The 9,619-nt window shown below is 40.4% G+C and overlaps 1 pseudogene; it reads left to right on the top strand.

The window, feature by feature from the left end:
• The first annotated feature begins 5,866 nt into the window (after positions 1 to 5,866).
• LOC121443713 lies at positions 5,867 to 6,868 on the top strand (annotated as a pseudogene).
• The last annotated feature ends 2,751 nt before the right edge of the window (positions 6,869 to 9,619 follow it).

The raw sequence follows: 9,619 nt of genomic DNA, 5'->3' as shown, positions 1-9,619 counted from the left end.
GGGGTTGATTATAATTAGTATATGTTTGAGGGTTGGGGGAGGAATTTTATAAGCTCAGGGATCATTTTGAAAAAAAAAGAGGGATGATGGGATAATAGATTTGTAATTGTGAGTTACTGTTTTTAGACAAATATATTGGTATCCATTCTTGTATATTGATACAAAGTTAAATTATATTGACTATTGTATGCATGCATGTTTCTACCTCTGTTTAAAACATTTTTATGTATTGACATATATTGTATTGATATATATATATTGTATATATTTACCATATTGCAGTGTACATTTCTACCTCTGATTAAGATACTTATATAATGTTTGTGTGTTGATATATATTTACCTACTGCAATGTATATTTGTACATTGTTTATATTTGGAGGTCATTGTCCTCATTTGTTTCACAGTCGTTTATTTACTTAGTCTTTAAGTTAGATAGATATTGAGAATTATATAGACTAATAGTCATCTAAGTTTGTCATTTATAATTAGACTAATCAGGTTCTTTAGATATATAGAGATTATACTCAGTATAGATAGATAATCTTCAACTTCTTCAAAGAGCTGTAGAAAATGGCCTTTAATCTAACTCAGAGTTTTGTGGTAGTGAGACACAACTGCTCCTGGCAACACCACTCTATTCCTGAGAGAATGCTGAGCACCAAAGACACTCCACCTGGAGCCTTTCTTTTTGGCAGAACTGGCCTTTGGGCAAAGAAATACCCATACCTCAACCACTGACAAAGATACAGAGCGTGCATCAATGGGTAAAACAGGACTGTCATATCCTGCCAAGACAGGGTAAGATAGTTTTGAAAAGTTGCTTGCCTTTGAAAATGGTATTTCAGTTATGTTAGGCCTTAGCCAAAGTTGGTTGCTTCAACGCTGCTAATGTGACTTTGGGTGATTGCCCAGGTAGCTAGTTGTCTCTGTGATTTGTTGCATGTTTTGGAAGTTGTTTTACTGAACTTCCTAATTACCCGGGTAACATTATTTCCTTTCTCAGTTTCTCAGATATTTGATGGGATTGAAGACTATATAAATGTAGTTACTTTCTCTCATGACTTGGCCAAGTTATTTATTATACAAGACCAAGCTAGTTAGAATAGGATATTTGTACTTATTGTATATAATTTCATAGTAGGTTTAGAACTCTCTTATTTAAACAAAAGGGAGAGGTGTTGTGGGAGGTCCTCCCACTTCTCCAGCCTATAGCTGCTGAGATACCAGCCCATTAGGGCGTGGTCTCTCTCCCTTTAAAAAAGCGGCCACTTCCCTCTCCTCTCTCTCTTCACTTCCTGCTCCACCAACGACTAGACTCCCTTCCTGGTTGTGTAGAGGGCTGTTGCCTGGGACAGTGATCTGTAAGTTTTTTCCCCTTTAAATAAATACCACCCTATTAATCATAATTCCAAACTGGTGTGGCATTATTTGTGACTTACACCTTCACTTTGGGCTCACCAAGATAGGACAGATATGGAGTATTTTCTATGAATTTGTCAAATGCAAATAGAGAATTTACATTTACATTTACAATTAACAAAATACATTGTTGATGTACTTAATGCTTATATATTGTATATAGTTATTGTATTTATCATATATAATTTTTCATATATTAGTTATTGCCTTCCTTCTTAGACAAAAAAAGGGAAATGTACTAATATTTCATTTGTATTTTAATAAAACTTGCCTGAAGAACTGAACGCAAAATGGCCACACTAGTCAACCATACAGGCCAGTCAGTGGTGACACACACCTGTAATCACAGCACTAGATGTTGTAATAGGAGCGGCAGGGCTACGTTCCGGGCACCCGGCCGCCCACATGGCTAGCTCTAGCTTATGCCCCGAAATAATTACACGGAAACTGTATTCTTTTAAACACCACTTGGCCCATTATATCTAGCCTTTCCTCGGCTAACTCTTGCACCTGGACTAGCCCATTTCTTATAATCTGTGTAGCCCACAAGCTGGCTTACCAGGAATGATCTTAACCTGTGCGTCTGCCTGGAGTGGGAGAATCATGGTGACTCCTTGACTCAGCTTCTTTCTCCCAGCATTCTGTTCTGTTTAATCCTCCCACCTATGTTTTAACCTATGAGGGCCAAGCAGTTTCTTTATTGCTTAACCAATGAAATCAACAGATTGATTTATGACACTCCCCCATCAACTAGAGAGGAACATAAAGTGGGATGAGGCCAGTCAGTGGTGGCACACGCCTTTAATCCTAGCACTCGGGAGACAGAGGCAGGCAGACCTGTGTGAGTTTGAGGCCAGCCTGGTCTACAAGAGCTAGTTCCAGGATAGGCTTCAAAGCTACAGAGAAACCCTGTCTTGAAAAACCAAAAAGAAAAAAGAAAAGAAAAGAAAAAAAGAAAAACAAAAAAGATTTATTTATTTAGCTGGGCAGTGATGGCACAAGCCTTTAATCCCAGTACTTGAGAGGCAGAGACAGCTGGATCTCTGTGAGTTTGAAGCTAGCATGGTCTACACAAGCGAGTTCCAGAACAGGCTCTAAAGCTACAGTGAAACCTTGTTTCAAAAAATCAAAAAACATACAAAAAACCCAAAAAAACAACAACAAGAAAGGCAGGATGAGACAGGAACTTACTCTCAGTCTGAAGATTTCATAGAGGTAAGAGCTCTCTAGTGGCTTGGCTGCTCTGTTTTTCTGATCTTCCAGTTGAACCCCAATATCTGTCTCTGAGTTTTTATTATTCATGCAACACCCAGCTCAAATCAATACTTTTGAGGCCAGTCTGGTCTGCAGCCTCAAACTCACAATCCTCCTTCGAAATTCCAAGTGCTGCTATGATAGGCATGCAGCACCATACCCATATCTTACTACTTTCAAAAGACACAATTCAAGGGCAAAAGCCATCAAAGCTAGATGATATGAGGAGTGATTCCTGCCAATACTTTGATATTGCTCCAATGTAAGTAACCTTGAACTTCTGTCATCCAGGACTATGAGATAATAAATTTCAATTTTAAGCCAAAACAAATTTTAAGGGATTCAAGTCAAACAGAGTATGTTCTTTGACCACAATGAAATGAAATTATACATCAATTATAAACATTCCTGGAATATCCAAGTAGAGGAAACTAAAAATCACATTTGTAAACAATATACCAGTCCAAAAAGAAAAAGAAAAGAAAAGAAATAATGGGGGCAGGAGTGCAGCTGTGTGGCAGAATTCATGCTTAGCTGAGTATGCTGAAGATGCCAGGTTCAATCCTCAGAAACATGGTAGGCTAGATAGATAATAGATAGATAGACCCATAGACAGATGATAGATACGTAGATAGACCCATAGACAGATGATTGATAGATAGATAGATAGATAGACTGATAGATAGACAGACAGACAGTAGATACAAACATACATATAGGGTAGATAATTTTCAAAATGAAATTATATAGCACATTTTGAATGGCTATATAGTCTATGGAAGAGTGTGGTACCTAGTGTGAAGAGGCCTCAGTTTCAAACTTAACAATAACAGCAAAAGAAAACCTTAAATAAAATGAAAAGAAAACCTAAGTTGGATGCTACTAAAGCAATATTGGGGAGATTGTAGAATTTAGTGTTTATATTAGAAAGCAAGGGTCCAGTTGGGGTGCTGGAGAGTGGCATGGTCATGCACCCATGTAAGCACAGCACTCAGGTGGCATTGACAAATAAAGCCAGCTGACATGATGAGCTTCAGATTCAAAGAGGGACCCCATCTCCAAAAATAAAAGTTGAGAACAATCCAGGAAAGTTTTTTTTTTTTTTTGGTTTTTTGAGATGGTGTTTCTCTATAGCTTTGGAGATTCACTTGCCTCTGCCTCCACAGTTCTGGGATTAAAGGAGTATGCTATCACTGGGCAGCAGAAAATACTCTTGATGTCTCCCTCTGGCCTAATACACTCACACACGTGCACTCCTTTAATCCCAGCACTCGGAAGGCAGAGGCAGGCGGATCTCTGTGAGTTCAAGGACAACCTGGTCTACAAGAGCTAGTTCCAGGACAGGAACCAAAAGCTACGGAGAAACACCATCTCAAACCCAACACCTTTCAATCCGAGCACTCAGGAGGTAGGTAGAGGCATGCTTGAACTCTGTGAGTTCAAGGCCAGCCTGGTTTACAGAGTGAGTTCCAGAACAGCCAGGACTGTTACACAGAGAATCCTTTCTCAAAAAAACAATAAAGAAAAAGAAAAAAAGAAAAAGGAAAGAAAGGCAAATTGAGAGAGGAGATAATATAGACACTAAGAGGATAACAACAAAATATGATGAACAAACATACCTTAAAAGGTCGATGACAGATGAACACATGGACAATGGACAGACATCTTCTAGATGCCTTCCAAGACACATTAAAAGCTCACTAAAGAGGAAATGGATACCTGAATAGCTCTTTATTATTGAATAACTCAGCTGAAATCTTGCTTAATGAAAATCCATGTCCAGGTGCATCACTCATAAAATCTAACTAGCTTTCAAAGAATAAATTTGACCGATTTAACAAAAAAAATCCCCAAAAATGAACAAAAGAAAATAGTTCACAGCCCATTCTAGGAAGCCAGAATTACCCTGGTAACAAACCCGAACAAACACTAAAGAAAATCACAGGTTTCATAACATATATATATATATATATATATATATATATATATATATATATATGGAAAGCTCTTAAGAAAAACTTAAAACAAATGCAAAATTTGGGGATTGGAGAGGCGGCTCATTGGTTAAGAGCACTGACTACTCCTTACTTTAAATTTTTTCAGATTGGTAAAACTGTTAAGTACTGAAGCTAGGTATGATAGTTTGTGCCTGTAATCCCAGAATTTAGTAGACCAAAGTAGGAGGATTGTGAGTTTAAGACTATCTGGGTCTACATATTGAGTTCGAGACTTAATAGGGCTACATAGATATATCCTATCTAAAGAAGAAAAAAAACACACACAAACAGAGAAACTGGCACTCCACAGTAGTGCACTTGAGTTATACAAGCAACACCGTCCATCTCCGTGCTACAAAGTCAAATGTCAAGTTGTCCTCTAAAGCTGCTGTAATCTCCCGCTGCTCACAGTGCTTGTCAGAATGAACTTTCTCTATCCCACTAGTCTGTCCTCTGAGAAGAAACAAAGCCTTTACAGGGATAACTGCATGCTTGCTGAAGGTGGCTCCCTCTCAAGTTTTTGTTCATGTTATTTGTCTTTCTTGTCTTTTATCTCCTTGGGGAAATGTTAAAGATTAAATCCAAAAAAGAGACCATTTAGTTGCTCTAGGTACACTCTAGGAATATGGTGTCTAGAAAATGTCAAATGTGATGTCAAGTGTATCGTGTCCAAAAGGAGGAAAGAAAAAATTATTAAATTGTGTTTCTTTTTGTAAGTCCTGGAAATATTTTTACAGGACAAGAAGACTTTGTTATTGTGGTTATGATAAAAGAAAGAAACTTAATTCCAAGAAAAAGAAGAGTTTCTGACACAACTGAGTCTTTTGTGGTTTTGTTTTTGTTGCTTTGAGAGAGGCTTTCACCTCATAGCCTGACTGACCTGGAACTCACTGTGTAGACTAGGCTAGTCTTCAAAGATTTGCCTGCCTCTGCCTCCCAAAGCGCTGATAGGAAAGGCATGCATGCATGGCTAGCTCACCCACTACTGCGAGTCTCATAACATTTACTGACCATTTAAAAACAATACCAAAGGCTGGAGGTGCAATTCAGTAACAGAGTTATTGTCCAGAATGGACAAGGCCCTGGACTCCGTCCACAGCATTAAAAAAAAAATGAAGTAGGCTCTCTGCTCCTCCCTGTTCTAGAGACAGCTGCTTCTTTTCGTGCCTTGCCAGCCTCGTTCCAGAGACACAATGGTGAAGGTCGGAGTGAACGGATTTGGCCATATTGGATGCCTTGTTACCAGGGCTGCCTTCACTTCTGGCAAAGTGGACGTTGTTGCCATCAATGACCCTTTCATCGACCTCAACTACATGGTCTACATGTTCCAGTATGACTCCACCCATGGCAAGTTCAAAGGCACAGTTAAGGCTGAGAATGGGAAGCTTGTCATCAACAGGAAGGCCAGCACCGTCTTCCAGGAGTGAGATCCTGCCAACATCAAATGGGGGGATGCCGGCGCCGAGTATGTTGTGGAGTCAACTGCTGTCTTCACCACCATGGAAAAGGCTGGGGCCCACTTGAAGGGTGGGGCCAAGAGGGTCATCATCTCCGCCCCTTCTGCAGATGCCCCCATGTTTGTGATGGGTGTGAACCATGACAAGAATGACAATTCCCTCAAGATTGTCAGCAATGCTTCCTGCACCACCAACTGCTTAGCCCCCTTGGCCAAGGTCATCCATGACAACTTTGGCATCGTGGAAGGACTCATGACCACAGTCCATGCCATCACGGCCACCCAGAAGACTGTGGATGGTCCCTCTGGGAAGCTGTGGCGAGATGGCCGTGGTGCTGCCCAGAACATCATCCCTGCGTCCACTGGCGCTGCCAAGGCTGTGGGCAAAGTCATCCCAGAGCTGAACGGGAAGCTCACGGGCATGGCCTTCCGCGTTCCTACCCCCAGTGTGTCCGTCATTGATCTGATATGCCGCATGGAGAAAGCTGCCAAGTATGATGACATCAAGAAGGTGGTGAAGCAGGCATCTGGGGGTACACTAAAGGGCATCCTGGGCTACACTGAGGACCAGGTCGTCTCCTGTGACTTTAACAGTGAGTCCCACTCTTCCACCTTCAATGCTGGGGCTGGCATTGCTCTCAATGACAACTTTGTAAAGCTCATTTCCTGGTACGACAATGAATTCGGCTACAGCAACAGAGTGGTGGACCTCATGGCCTACATGGCCTCCAAGGAGTAAGAAGCCCGCCCTGGACCACCCATCCCAGCAAGAGAGAGGCCCTCGGCTGCTGAGCAGTCCCTGTCCTAACTAACCCTTGACACTGAGCATCTCCCTCACAGTTTCCATCCCAGACCCCCAGAATAGCAGGAGGGGCTTAGGGAGCCCTACTCTTTTGAATACCATCAATAAAGTTCATTGCACCCCTCAGAAAATGAAGTAAAATTAAATTGTCAACACCATATATGTAATGTTAATTTATACAGAATAAGGGGCACATTATTTAAACTTTTTAAAATTCCCTGTTCTATTTTCTTATTATTTTCTAATGCTATGAATGAAAGCTGAAGCCTCACTCATGCTTATGAAGTAAGTGCTTTGCCCCTATGCCCTCAGGAGTTAGATGAGTCCCCATTGTTTCTACAGATACATACATATGAGAATAACTATATGGAATCATAATAACAGATGTCTTAGAAGAAAGTCTGAGTTTATAAAACCTTTACATTGTCGCTACAAATGATAAGAATTTCAAGTGTTAGCGTGAATGGACATTTTCCAATTCTAATTCCAAGACCTTAGATACAATAGTAAGTTGGGAACCCAACTGATAAAATTCCTTCTGTGCTAAATAAGGAGTTTGGTCAGGTGCTTGGAAAATCCTCGCACTTCTGAACTGTGCTCTATCCCAAGAGGACGTGACCAACTATTTCTGGGTCTCAGATATGACCTCATGATCTTCCTTCTATCCCTGGGGCCCACATAGTGGAGGGAGAGAACCAACTCCCACAAGTTGTCTTCTGATCTCCAGATGTGGCAAATGTTTGTGCAGGCACATGCATTGAATAAGTAAACAAATGTAATTCATTTTTGAAAAAAAATATTAAATTGCTTAATAAATACAATGGACAGATGAGAAACTGACAGTTCAAATAGAGATATATTGGCCACTGAATGCAATCTTGTATTCTTCTTTCCTAGAATGACATCACTCTTATCAAGCATAAATTCATGAGAAGTACAGAGAACTGATGGAATTACAATTACCAAAGCTCCCAGAAACCCCTAGAATATTAGCAGCCTAAAGTATTGCCATTATTCAAAGAAAGAACAAGAAACCTGAGTGTAGGAATGGATCTTACTTTTGCAATAAAAGTCATTTGAGGACTACAAATTACAAAGTAAAAACATCACTATGTAGTGATATTTCATTTGTATTTTAATAAATCAGAAAGTGAAACAGACCCCCTGGTCAGGCTTACAGACCAGGCAATGGTGACACACACCTTTAATCCCAGAAGCCACACTAGTTTGCCAGAGAAACTGCGCAGTAGTGACACACGCCTTTAATCCTAGCCCTAGAGAGGAATATAAAACTGGAGGAGACAGCTCTCACACAGTCTCATTCTGACATTCCTGGAGGCAGGATCTCCATTTCAGACTGAGGTCTGGCTGTTCTGCTTTTCTGACCTTCAGGATGAACCCCAATATCTGTCTCTGGGTTTTTATTAATCGGACTGCATCATTGCAGGGAAATCTAATGACTACATTTTGCTTGTGCATGAACACTTTCTCAAAGTCACTACGTTTAACCAATTCACCCACGGTGTCTTCAGTTAGAATACTCTTAAGGTTATACCTTTATTTCAACTATATTACATGTCATTCCCTGAAGATGAACTTTCAAATACCAAATTCTTAGCTTTTGAGGATGGTGCCCTTAGGGTTGGCAAGATAGGGTAAAGATGTTTACAGCCAAGACTGTTGCCCTGAGTTTAATTCCAAGGACCCACAAGGAGGAAGGAGAGAGCCCAACTCTTGAAAGTTTTCCTCTAACCTACACACACACACACACACACACACACACACACATACACACACACACAAAGAGAGAGAGAGAGAGAGAGAGAGAGAGAGAGAGAGAGAATCAATTAATTAAATAAGAATAAAGAAGAATGGCACCTTAAAGGGGGCAATTTCCATCCATCTCTGGAAGTGTAATTCTACGCTATGTTCTTTCATCATTAAAATTAAAAAATCTTTAAACTGTTCACTTTTAACATGTGTTTCTATAAAAAACTATGGCCATATTTTCCTGTACTGATTACATTCACAGATGAAAATTAAAATGCAGCCATTAAAATAATTAAGTTAATCATTCATGATAAATAGTTGGTTCATTTTTAAAGTGTTTGTTTAGATAGGGTCATGTAGCCCTGGCTAGCCTTGAACTCTGTATGTAGCTGAGAATAGCTTTGATCTTCCTGTCTCTACCTGCCAAGTGCTGAGATATGCCAGGTATGTGCCTGGCTTGCTGTCATCTCCTCTGGCAGTCCCAAGTGTGATTCCTTCTGTGCTAAATAAGGAGTTTGGTCAGGTACTTGGAAAATCCTCCCACTTCTGAACTGTGCTCTATCCCAAGAGGACGTGACCAACTATTTCTGGGTCTCAGATATGACCCCAGCTTCATCCCTTGTAGGCACAAGTGTTGGGAATGGAGTTCAGCAGGAGAGGGCTTCCCTGAGTTTCATCATCAAAGCTACAAAAGACAAAACACCCTCAAGCCTGTACAAAATCTCAAACCTGAAGGTGGGGTTTTCTAAAAAATGCCAGAGAAAAACTGCCCTTGACTGTCAGTTACTGACCTCACACCAAATTCCAAGGCATTTGTGCAAAGTTCAGTTTCCTGACTTGACAAGTAAGCAACCCTTTGCTGTGACCACCATTGAACATTTATTCCCTAAGGCAACTTTAAGCTAAGAAGTCAGGCTT

This window comes from Microtus oregoni, unplaced genomic scaffold, assembly GCF_018167655.1.
Source record: "Microtus oregoni isolate MIOR12 unplaced genomic scaffold, Mior012 000112F_ref0000385, whole genome shotgun sequence".
NCBI lineage: Eukaryota > Metazoa > Chordata > Mammalia > Rodentia > Cricetidae > Microtus > Microtus oregoni.
This window is presented reverse-complemented; position numbering and strand designations above follow the sequence as displayed.